We start from the raw sequence: 12,968 nt of genomic DNA, 5'->3' as shown, positions 1-12,968 counted from the left end.
TTAAATCTCTTCCTAATAGATTTGTCCCTGTTTCCAGAATTAACAGAAATTTGATATTAGCTTATTGTTTTTTATATTTCACTTCTGTCTCCTCTAAGATTTTTTTTTTTTCTCTCTACCTTTGAGTCTCCTGGCTTTACTCTTTTGTACCCTTTATATTGCCTGGAGAGTAGGGGTCTAGGTTCTTTATAGGTTCTGGCCCCTTGAGTACTTTGTTATATGATGGACAGCAGAGTTTTCACCTTCTGCTTTTGTTTTTCTTCATCTCTTCTTACATATACTTTTTGGGCTTCTCTGAGAAGCTCTTCTAAGGTCTATCTTTCCAGTTCTCTATGTTTTGTAATTTCTTGTTAATATCTGGCCAACTCTTAGTGACAAAATGAAGTTCTAAACATTCCCTGCCCAAGAGGGTCTTCTGATTCTAGGCCAGCATATTTTCTCATTTGGTCTTTAAGCCTTTCTAAAAATTCTATTGGTCCCTCATCTTTTCCCTGTTTTCTATTAAAGGCCTTGATAAGATTTTGGGTGCAGGGCACCGATTCTCAAATTCCTTTTATTACCATCTCCCTAAAGTCTTTCATATTTCCTTGATGGGCCATATTGTTGTTATCCCATTAAGGATCCTGGGCTGGGAATTTTGTTCAGCCGCTGGGACATTCTGACCAGGAGAGTGTTCATGTTCCCAAATGGTCATAGCGGCCCTGCATATCATGCTCCTTTTTTCTCCTGAGAATAAGATGCCTAAGATAGACATTAACTCAGCCCAAGTATATAACTGGGGTCCTAAAACTGATCAATTTGATCTGCCACTCCATAAGGGTCATCTAAGAGTGGCTTAAGCTCATTTTTTAGGTTAAGGGAAGAGTCTGGGGTGGCAGCTGGTTGGGGGATAGGAAGGTACTTTAGTCCAAATAAAACAGCAGTATTTTATCATTTGCTGCTTTTTGTTGTGTTGGGTCCTTCCATTACCCTTCCAATATTCTAACATTAGGCCTAGGGGACTATCACAGGGCATATTATCATGATGATGATCTTTCCTATCTTTTGTCTTACTTGCTATATTTACCATCCTGGAGAAAGTGTTTTTCGCTGAGTCTGCAGGGCTCAATCTCTCTTACCAGAGATTTCTTGCACCCCAGCGAGTCTGCAGGGCTCAATCTCTCCTACTAGAGCAGGTCAGTATAAACCCCATGATGGGCAAGCCACCTTTAAGCTGTATGAGGTGAATGCAGAACCAGATCTGGACTCTGCACTCGCTCTACACTCAGTTGTGTATCTCAGTCACACAGTTTCAACCTCCACCAAGGAAATACTTCACTGGCCCTGCAGCATTTCTTTCCTTGGTGTGTCTCAACAAAGGAATACTTCGCCACCCCCACGGCTTTTCTTATCTTGGTCTGTGCACAGAGTTACCTGGTTGCTGTGGTATTTATTTGTAAGCCTTTTCTTCCTGCTTTGCTGAGAGTCCGGATTTATTTGTCACACAGGGTAGGTCTCGATTCCTTATCCCGAGGCCACAGCAATGAGGGAGCCGGACGCGTCTCCTCACGAGAGGTGATCAGAGACTTTTCCCCAGAGAAGCAGAGAAGAATGGGATCCTGGGTAGGCCCCCAAGTTTGTTGGAAGTAAACGCTCGGTGCCGCAGGGTGAAAATAGCACTCAGGCAAAAGTTTTCACAGCAAGCCAATTTACTTCTGTAGAAGGGTGCATCTCACGGATGGAGCAAAGGTGAGAGCACACCGGACGAGGGAGGGGAAGAGGGTCTTACTCCTAACGCAGCTAGTCACTACTGCTGTGTCTTTCCCCCGTTGGCTAGGGTTGGACCACACAGTCCAAGCTAATTCCAATTGGCTATTTTAAAGAGAGGGTACCAGCCGGAGTGGTGGGGTGAGTAGTTTTGGAGGGAAGGACAGTTACAGAACAGGTGACTAAGGATACCCAAGGACAGAACAGGTGATAGAGGCTAGGAGGGGGTTGTTTACTGAAACTAGGGGCAAGGAAGTGTAAAGAACAAGGAAGTTAAACTTGTTCTTTAAAATGGAGAACAAAAAACAGGGAAGCTGAGCATACTAACGTATTGGTTCTTTGAAGAGGAACTCAGAGCTCATTGTACTTAACAATTTTTCTCCCTCTTGAATTTTAAAGGATGTTGTTAACAGGCTAAACTTTGAAGAGGAATTTACTGTCTCCTACAAAACTCAGGTTCAGCTGCTCACCTCTTGAAAGCAAAACTCAAGAGATGAGGGTTGGTGGAAGGAAAAGCAGGTTTATTCAAGAGATGGCAACCTGAGGAGATGGTGGACTAGTGCCTCAAAGACTATGTCAAATTTTTAGGGTAACCAAAGGGATTTTAAAGGAAAAGGAGGCATGGAAACTATGAGCAGGAGTGGTGCAGGACACAGGACTGCATGTCTCATTCTGATGACTATCTTCAATAATGAACCACCTGGAGGTCTGGCTGGCATCACCATGATTGCAACCAGGTTTTTTTTTTTTTTTTTTTTTGAGGCGGAGTCTCGCTCTGTCACCCGGACTGGAGTGCAGTGGCCGGATCTCAGCTCACTGCAAGCTCCGCCTCCCGGGTTTACGCCATTCTCCTGCCTCAGCCTCCGGAGTAGCTGGGACTACAGGCGCCCGCCACCTCGCCCGGCTACTTTTTGTATTTTTAGTAGAGACGGGGTTTCACCGTGTTAGCCAGGATGGTCTCGATCTCCCGACCTCGTGATCCGCCCGTCTCGGCCTCCCAAAGTGCTGGGATTACAGGCTTGAGCCACCGCGCCCGGCCTGCAACCAGGTTATGGATTAACTACTCAGTGGTTTTTCTGAGAAGGGAGGATTCTACAATCTCAGTTTAATACTTGGTTTATTTCAAGATTGCCCCTTGGATCTCTTAAGCAAGTATATGGCTACACATTGAAGAAAGCAAAGGGTGAGGCTATTCATCTTTGAAGCAGCCTATTTCAGCTTAAGTAGGAGTGTCTTGTTTTTCATAATGAGCCCCTTTGGATCACACCTCAGATTACGCTAATTAGGTAACTTAAGGTGGGGCCCCTACATGACCTCAGAATGGGGCTGGCACCAGAAAGACTGGGGATTAGAAGGTTGAAACTTTCAGCCAACCCACTGACATTCAGAAAGGGGGCAGGGACTGGAGATCAAGCTCCACAAAAACTCTCAGACATACAATCTGAGGAGTTTCCAGATTGCTGAATACATGGAGGTGTTGGGATGGTGGCATGCCCAGATGCCACAGAAGTTCCACACCTTTCCCCTCCCATACCTAGCCCTATGCACCTCTTCCATCTGGCTGTTCGTGAGTTGTGCTTATGATAATAAACTGATAAATGTAAATAAAGTGATTTGCTGAGTTCTATGAGCCATTGTAGCAAATTATCAAATCTAAGGAAGGAGTGATTGGAACCCTCAATTTATAGCTGGTTAGTCAGAAGTACTGGAGGCCCAGACTTGCCAGTGGCATCTAAAGTAGGAGGCATTTTATGGGACTCAGCTCTTAACCTGTGAAATCAGATACATATGTGTTTAATACACCTGACCCAATCAGGTGAGCTTTGTTGTTCCCTATTGTTCTATCATGATCATTCTTGGTATTCTGTCAATATCTAACTGACAGAGAAGGTCGGTGGTCGTGTCCTTTCCTTAAGTTCCTCCAAATTGTTTGACCTCCTGAGAGCAAGCGTGAGAAACAGAGCAAGGGAAAGAGACTGAGAATGAGAGGGAAAGAAAGAGAGAGAGAGAAAGACAGAGAGACAATATTAGAGCTGGCTTTGGGGGTTAGAGAATTATGAGGGTATAAGTGCATTTCTGCCTGAATGCAGCTTCACTGGTACTTTAGAAATTCACCGAAAGCCTAACAAAAACAAACTAGTGTTATCTTTTTTTCTTTGAAATATTTATATTCCATTTCTGGTTAAAATAGTTAAGACAAAGTTGAATTATAACATCATTAATAGTAAAAGAAAACATTTAACACATCTATCAAGATAATCACAATGGGGTTACTTAGGATAAGGCTGAGCTGCAAAAACAACTCAGTAGTTTAAAAGCAAAATATTTTATTTTCCTCTCACTTGAGATTTCCTCTCTAAGCAGTGCAAGTTATTTAGCAATCAGACTTCTTTCATTGTATTACTCTGCCATCACCTAGGAGAAAGGTGTTCACCTTTTCTGTGTCATGTACCCCTTCAGCATTCTGATGAAGCCAAACAGTTATTGAGAACAATAACAATTGAGAGAAAGAGAACAATAATACTTGTTCTCTGAAAAATATCATTAAATGCAAAAAATAAAATGCATGGGATTTCAAAGGAAATCAAATATCAAACATTTAAAGTGTATGATATAGTATTGTATGTGTTTATTAATGCATTAAGTACAAAGACCTAAATTTAGGTCTAATTGCTACTATAATTTTGAGGCAGTGATCAATGTGAAATAATATTTTGAGATATTGGAACAAATATAAATGGATATAGAAAGTCTATGATTTCTATTTTTTTCTACATTCATTGGTAAAAGAATTGCTACATTTCAATATGGGTGAATGAAAAGATGTAATTTTCTGCACTGCATCACTCCATGGATCCTATGAATTCTACCCATAGAGCCTTTCAAATCTCATGGGTTACAGGTTAAAACACCCATAGACGTGTTCATCCTCTGCACAAAGAAACCTAAGTCACTATTAACGTTTTTGTGAAACAGTAGTACACCTAAATTTAAGAATTGAATAGCTGTTAACAAAATAAAATACCAAGGAATTAATAGAAAGCAGTTCAAATCAAAAACAATGTTTAAAGAACAAATATGATTAACAAGTCATTTGAAATTTATACTCAAAGAGAAATATCTCTTTAATAACGCAAATCAGAAGTCACTACCCAAGGAACTCTTGTTGTAGAAACTGGTAGACAGCTCTAGGAAGTAGACCCATTAAGCCATTTCCAGAAATATCGGCTAACCTACCTTTCTGGGCTACATTGGTAGTGGCTAATGTCTGCAAATATAATAGAATACTGTTCCCCTCAGCATAGTTTAGCTTACTTCCTAATTGGTTTTATATCCAAAAGGCTTTAGGACTTTGGGTTTAGCTCATAGGAGAGTTCATGGATGTATCCTTGGAGTCCACAATAAACTTTTTTCCACATTGAAAGTAGAATATCTGGCCGGGTGCGGTGACTCACTCCTGTAATCCCAACACTTTGGGAGTCTGAGGTGGGTGGATTGCTTGAGCTCAGGAGTTTGAGACGAGTCTGGGCAAAACCTCATCTCTACAAAACATTAAAAAATTAGCTGGGTATGATGGCGCACACTTGTGGTCCCAGCTACTTGGGAGGTTGAGGTGGGAGAATTGCTTGAGCCCAGGAGGTAGAGACTGCAGTGAGCTGAGATTATGCCACTGTACTGCACTCCAGCCTGGATTAGAGAGGGAGACCCTGGACCTTGTCTCAAAAAAAAAAAAAAAAAAAAAAAAAGGAAAGTGGGAAAGTGAAAGTAGAATATCACTTATTTGAGAAACACTAGATTAACTAGTTGACATGGCTGAGGTAGTACAACCATGTAATGTTATCAACAATAGAGATCAGCACAATGCTATATTGCTTAAAAACTACTTTCACATAGATCTCTTTCTTAGCTTGCTTCTTCACACATTGGCTCAGATGGCTTCTCTCTTCTACCTCTCTCTACATTCATTGAGTCATTACTTGAATTTAAGTCTTCAATAAATAGTGCACACTTGTTGGAAAGAGCTCTGGATGTATGGGCACATGACAAACAACTGATTTTCCCACAGAATCGCCTCTCAAGTCATCCAAATTCAGATGCCCAGGATTGTTCCCTTTTTGCTCTCCCCTGTCCCCCAGAGACCTAGAGAGTAGAAGGATGCACAACCTGCTCTAAGACTATCTTCCTTCCATCCAGTCTGTCAGCACACGATTCCCTATTATTCAAGGACTGCTTGAGAGCTGCACTTTGAAGATAAGTTCTGGTTGTAAACATTCTGACATTCCAAAAACGAGGTGGTCCAGTGAGAAAATCAACCAAGATGACTTGACTAGGAGCAGCCCTTGGAGGTGCTGATAGAAAACATATGCAAGTATCTTACTTTATTCATAAATTGCACCTTTGACTAGTTTTAATGAACCACTATTGGTCACATTGGCCAATTCTGGGGTAGTTTTTACGAAACATACGGTGAAAAATCCGGGCTGTGATGTGGAAGGGTCACCCCTTGGACGCTCTCATGGGCTGGTGGTCTTGTCTGGTTTGAGCTGAGTTCAGGACTGAATCTTGAGTTCCTGAAAAACGACTTAGCCAGCACCTTGTAACCCACACTTCACAGTCAGACGTTGTATATAGGAACATTGTGGAAACTATGGCTAGGCTACATGGCATTTTAATGGTAGGAACTACAGCGTCAGCAAACAGGTAAGGTTCACAGTTATAAGCTGACCAGAAAAACTTCAGATACTGTCTACCTAATCATTCGCAGCTATCAGGCTATTGGTTTCATTAGATATTCTTTCACCTCTCAGTGAGAGCCCTAAGTTCACAATGTTAAATGTGGTTTTCCTCAGTGAAGTTCCCATATAATGTATCCTAGTCATCCAGAGACTTCCCAGAAGTTTGTCAGAAATTAAATGCAGGAGCCAGGTCTCTTGTTGTCTAATGATAGTACCTGATAACCCATTTCCGGGGTCACCTAGGGTCTTTCAGTTCTTTTGTGCCTGGAGTCAGTCTTTGATGTTTGTAGCCTTTGCTCAAAGCCACTGCCTGAGTGAACCCAAGTGTTCCAGATGAGACGATACAGGAACAGGCTCACATAATAAGGCTGTTCCCCATCACCACCTCTGCTACCAATCAGTTCAGGAGCTGAATCTCCCCCTGCTATTCCTTTCTCCACTGCTGCAGATTTCCTGAGCTCTGAGAAAAGGAGGAGGACACAGACTCAGCTATTCAGATCCACACATTGAACCCTGCTATAACCAGTGACCTGAACTCAGAGTCTGAGTAGGGTAAGAACTGCTCTGCTGAGAACACTCGGGGGATGACCAGGAGCACTGGAAGGAGACTGATTGAACTTTAATTTTTATTTATTAGTGTTAATTTTTTGAGATGGAGTCTTGCTTTGTCACCCAGGCTGGAGTGCAGTGGCACTATCTTGGCTCACTGCAACCTTCGCCTCCCAAGTTCAAGCGACTCTCCTGCCTCAGCCTGCTGAGTAGCTAAGGTTACAGGCACACGCCACTCTGCCTGGCTAATTTTTTTGTATTTTTAGTAGAGATGGGGTTTCGCTATGTTGGCCAAGCTGATCTCAAGCTCCTGACCTCAAGTGATCCACCTGCCTCAGCCTTCCAAAATGCAGGGATTACAGGTGTGAGCCACTGTGCATGGTCTGATTGAGCTTTTAGATAGCAAAGAATGGAGAAGGAACAAAATCATGGAAAACTAAGGCCTGAATTCCAGTCAGCCTCATTCCCACTGATACAAGTTTTTCCCTGCCCCTCCCTTCCTTCACCCCCAGTTGTCTCAACCACAATGCATTAAAGCTGCTTGCATCCTACTCTCCTATCCTGTGTAGGTCTTTATCACCAGGACAGGGTTCCACAGATAGGAAGTACCCACCCTTTGTTCTGTGTCTGATGTTGGCATTTGACATGGTTAGAAGTGCTCTCACATACATGCATCTCATTAGACTCTAACAGGTCTGTAGGGAGCTGTTATTAGGCCCTACATCGGTGAGGACATCGATGCTTAGAGCTGTGAATCAGGTTAGAGGTTCAGTAGGGCTAGGAACACTCCTCATGGCGAATGAGGACAGAGAGCTGGTTTAAAGAGGTAACTTTTTCAAATGACCATACATCCTATGTTGTGACCACAGTAGCTCTGGTGGAGACTGTTTTAGTCTTTTTGCCTAATTGATTACAGTTATATTTCTAAACTGGTGTCCTTTTATGATGGCATCGTCAATAAGCAGCTCTGACAAATGAAGACCATTTGTAATAGTGATAATTAGGGGAATGCCCCTGAGAAGGAATATGGGTAGTTAGTAGTAATCATATGTTTCACCCAGGCTTTGGGGGAAGTGTTAAAAGGAAGTCAAGATATTGGAGAAACATCATTTTGCAGAGTCAGTGTAATTGTAACGTGGTCTGTGATTTCAGAGAATCAAAGCCTTCCTGCCTAGGAACCACCTGCCTAGTAGTCACTCATCTTCCACACTCCTCTAAAACGTGACAGCCCTGCTCTTTTTTGCCTGCTGTCATCCACATAAGATGTAACTTTCTCCTCTTTGTCATCTGCCATGATTGTGAGACCTCCCCAGCCAGATGGAACTGAAGTGGAGTCTCTGGAGCCGCCCAGCAGCGGCCTCATTACTCAGAAGATGCTGACGAAAACCTAGACGGGAGGAAGCGAAGAAAAAGCATCCTGTATGTTTATAAAGTGAGCATGTTGGTCCCATTTATAAATATATGTGTGATTTATAAGGTTTTTTAAAACAAAGCTCAAATTGTTGGTATTTTTCTAAAATGTGCACAGCTGTATTTTACATGAAGGCTCTTTCTAATGGGTTGTTATACTGTACTCAACATTTTGGACAGCACATGAAGTCTGCCAATGTACTTCATAAAACATGACTTTGTTTATTTAAAGTTTCTTGCTGTGAAAAAGAACTCCCTACCTGTGAGTTCCTTTATTTATAATTCTTGAAACCGAAATGTATAAGGTACAGTTTTCACAACTGTATCTGCTCTAATAAAAAAAAGTTGGTTATAAAAAAAAAGAAAAAGCATCCTGACTGGTACATTAGCAAAGGCACAGCCCTGGAGAGCAAGGAGAGGGGCAGGGCAGGCAACAGTGCCCATGGCATGCATCTGCAGCTTGTGAGCAATGCATGAAAACAAGAATCATACAATAGCATTGCCTTCAGCATCCATGTGTTTATGGCTGTCATGGGGAGCACGATAGAGGAGAATGGATTAACACTAGCTCGCAGGCTGCCTAACCTGGAAGTCAGTCTCTGCCTTTAGACCTGCTCACTTCTTTTGGGAATGGAGATATCCACTGATCCCTTGTCCTACAACCTCAATTAATGTCTTTGTAGCAGCCATCTGTTAAATTCAAGAAGGCCCTAGAACAACTTAATTGGAAAAATTTCCCTCTTATCCCTTGAAAAACCGTAGAAAAGTAATGTCACACAAATGTTCAACTTCTGATTTCTACAATTTCAGATACCAGGGTTTATCTGTTGCCATGACAACTAAGAGCTTTATAAATATTTTTCTAGCCTCTGCTTGCTATTTTCTGGAAATTATCTACATTTCAATATTTGCTTAACAATTTTGAGCTGACACTAGTAACATAATTGTGTCTGGATTGTGTATGTGGTGTGTGTTGGGGGGGTGGGTGCAACTGATGTCTTTGTTTTTCAATGTGAGCAATTTTTAATAAACTTTAATATTTAATGTGCAAAAGAAAAGTTACAGCCCTTTCCACTTCGCAGACAAAAAGCTTAAAATGCCATTTTCTAGTGGACGCATGACTTCCTGAGAGTTGGTCTGGTGAAAAGAAGCCAGCTGGAGGGTGATTGGGTGATTCTACCCACTGCAGGTTGGGTGAATGCCAGAGTAGACAGGAGATGTTTGAAATTCTCAAAATTAACGTCATCTATTTTTTTCCAACTTTGTGTTTGGCTCGCATAAGCTGAAGCATATTTTTAGTTCTTAGAAACTTTATTCTCTTATGAGAATTATCTTCTAATCAGGGAACCAAATAGTAAAATTGTGCTGAGTGCTTGCATTGGCAGGAAACAGAATTTTAAGATAAATGTCAGCTCTCTGGACATTGTCTACATGATGCTTTTCTTTCTCTTCTCTGTGGACACACAGGTGTCACTGGTGACTGGAATGGCATCCTCTCTGAAGATCTGGGGCAGTCCCTTGGCCCTGCTTTGCATTCTTTGCAGGCTGCTTGTACACAGCAAGGACATTTCCTGGAGAGAATTCATGACACTGCACTACTTAGATCCAAGCTGAGCTTTTGAAGAGTACAAATGTGATATACTCATGAGAGAAAAAGCAGTTCTCAAACACAAGAGCTCTCATATGTCCATCTATAGCTTATGGCACAAAATGGAGTATATATGCATTATTGAAGTGGGAATAACCAATATAGAAATGCCTATGTATGGGCCCAGGGTGCCATCAAAGTACTCGAGTGTCAGTGGGAGAAGTACAACAATAGCTACACAGAGAGCTTCAACTACATTGAATTCCACTGTTGCAAGGATGGGTATGTTGATAGCATAGGAGACCTGAGGATGGTGGAGCCTGTCAGCAACTAGAAGGTCTATGCACATCCTCAGGGACTGGTATTCAGTGCTTCCCAAGTGGTGGCCCCTGCCTCCACCAGTAGCCCCTGATACTTGCACTTATGTGTCAGTGTTTTCCAAAACTTAGAATTATGACTCGCATGACTTCTTGATACCATAACCTTGCCTGTGTTGTTTCTCTGCCTGGAATACACTTTTGTCTTCATTTACCTAATTTATTCCTACACATTTGTCAAGCTTCAGCTCAAAATGCATCTGATTTTTACTAACCAAGATGTTTCCTGATATTCACTCTAAACCTACCCAGGTTGAATGACCTTCCCTTCCCTAAATAAATTGTATTATCCAATATGTGTGACATTCTACATATGATGTGTGTAAAGTAATTATTGTGTAATTGGTGTGGGTGTGTGAGATCTAGGCTATGTTTGCCTATGACTTATACTGTGCAAGGAGTTTAAGGCATATTTTATGTGGCTGTGTCTGTGCATGTGATATGTTTGTGTGTATCATGAGGATGTAAATGATTATAGGCTAAGCTGGAGACAAATTGTGATGTAGACACTGATTGTGTTGACAATTTGATATAATTAAAAAGGTCATAATCCAGTTTTAATGATTTTATTAAAGTGAAAAGAGAGGAAGGCCACTCTGTGACATACAGACTCCAGAGAAAGTTCAGTTTTTGCTTATGTAGGAAAAAGACAAAGAAATTAAAAAGGAATTCAATATTTTCTATACCAGGCTGGTTCAAGAGTTACAACAAATTAATTAGTTACAGATTTGTCCCCAACCCCATGACTTGTTTTCATTTATTCGTAGCTGTGCCTCATTTCTGTTCCAACTTTAAAAGAGTATATTTAATACTCCATCCCAAGACAATGTGATAGCAATGAAGTCTTTCCATAAAAAATAGAAGAGGGTATCCATCTATCCAGTGAAGATCAGCCAGCGGAGTGCGAACAAGTCTTCCCTGGCCCCCTTTAGTCATTTTACATTTCACACAACAGTGCAGGCAAGAAAGGATCTTAATCTCTAATCAGAGAAACCAAGGTACACCTGCCTTGGTTACAGCTGCCTAGTACGTGACTCAGGTCCCATCATCACTTTTTTTTTTCTTTGAGACAGAGTCTCATTCTGTTGCCCAGGCTGGAGTGCAGTGGCCAGATCTGGGCTCACTGCAACCTCCACCTCTGGGGTTCAAGTGGTTCTCCTGCTTCAGCTTCCCGAGTAGCTGGAATTACAGGAGCACATCACCACACCCGGCTAATTTTTGTATTTTTAGTGGAAACTGGGTTTCACCATGTTGGCCAGGCTGGTCTCGGACTCCCAACCTCGGGTGATCTGCCCACCTCAGCCTCCCAAAGTGCTGGGATTACAGGCGTGAGCCACCACGCGTGGCCCGTCATCACTTTTTTTTTAAGTTTCAAAATAATATAGAGTTCCAACAGCTTAGATTTTGAATTACTTACTTTCATAGTGGTAACATACTTAGTTCCACTCAGATTCTCAGGTAAAGGCAGAGCTGACTGGGTATAAAACACGTGGCATGGTTCCTGGCTTATGGTAGTTGCTCAGTAAAAATTCTTTCCTTTCTCATATTACTCTTTGGTTTTCTACTTTAATTTTGACTTCAATAAACAAACATAACAAGTGCCCATCAACCATTTCTGTCTCTGACTCTCGAGAAGCGGATTTATTTTATTTTGTATTTTTTAAATTTTTTTGAGAGAGTCTCACTCTGTTACCCAGGCTGGAGTACAGTGGCACAATTTCACCTCACTGCAACCTTCGCCTGCTGGGTTCAAGTGGTTCTCCTGCTTCAGCCTCTCCAGTAGCTGGGATTATAGGCGTGAGCCACCATGCCTGGCTAATTTTTGGTGTTTTTAGTAGAGACAGGGTTTTGTCATGTTGCCGAGGCTGATCTCAAATTCCTGAGCTCAGGGAATCCGTCTGCCTTGGCCTCCCAAAGTGCTAGGATTACAGGTGTGAGCCACCATACCTGGCCTAGAGATGGGAATTTCTTTCTTTTTTTTTCTTTTTTTTTTTTTGAGACAGAATTTAGCCCTTGTTGCCCAGGCTGGAGTGCAATGGTGCAATCTCAGCTCACTGCAACCTCTGCCTCCCAGGTTCAAGCGATTCTCCTACCTTAGCCTCTGAGTAACTTAGGATTACAGGTGCACACCACCATCCCCCACTGATTTTTTTGTATTTTTAGTAGAGATGGAGTTTTGCCATGTTGGCCAGGCTGGTCTTGAACTCCTGACCTCAAGTGATCTGTCCACTTCAGCCTCCCAAAGTCCTGGGGTTACAGGTGTGAGCCACCAAACCCAGCCCCAAACTGGTGGAGGTGCCGGAGAGTGAACTGGGGACCTCGCACATGCCAGGGATTTCCAATGCAAAACTACAGTAGGCTGTCATTTGTGTGGAAGCTATACACACGCAGGATGAGAAAGAACACCTCCTCTATCAACCACACACTCACAGATGTCTCTACTAGACTCAATTCCTTAAGAATGTTTCTGGCCGGGCACGGTGGCTCAAGCCTGTAATCCCAGCACTTTGGGAGGCCGAGGCGGGCGGATCACGAGGTCAGGAGATCGAGACCATCCTGGCT

At 42.3% G+C, this 12,968-nt stretch overlaps 1 protein-coding gene and 1 pseudogene across 1 annotated transcript in view; both read left to right on the top strand.

Moving 5' to 3' along the window:
* LOC105523139 (epididymal secretory protein E3-alpha) overlaps window positions 1-12,968 on the top strand; it is a 27,088-nt gene that overhangs the window by 1,906 nt on the left and 12,214 nt on the right. The window contains exon 2 of the mRNA XM_011957899.1: window positions 11,174-11,366. The gene's annotated coding sequence lies outside the window, so the exon portion shown is untranslated. The remainder of the gene's footprint in view (window positions 1-11,173; window positions 11,367-12,968) is intronic.
* On the top strand, window positions 9,927-10,363 carry LOC105523138 (annotated as a pseudogene).

The sequence above is a fragment of the Colobus angolensis genome, unplaced genomic scaffold (genome assembly GCF_000951035.1).
Source record: "Colobus angolensis palliatus isolate OR3802 unplaced genomic scaffold, Cang.pa_1.0 Scaffold451, whole genome shotgun sequence".
Lineage (NCBI taxonomy): Eukaryota > Metazoa > Chordata > Mammalia > Primates > Cercopithecidae > Colobus > Colobus angolensis.
This window is presented reverse-complemented; position numbering and strand designations above follow the sequence as displayed.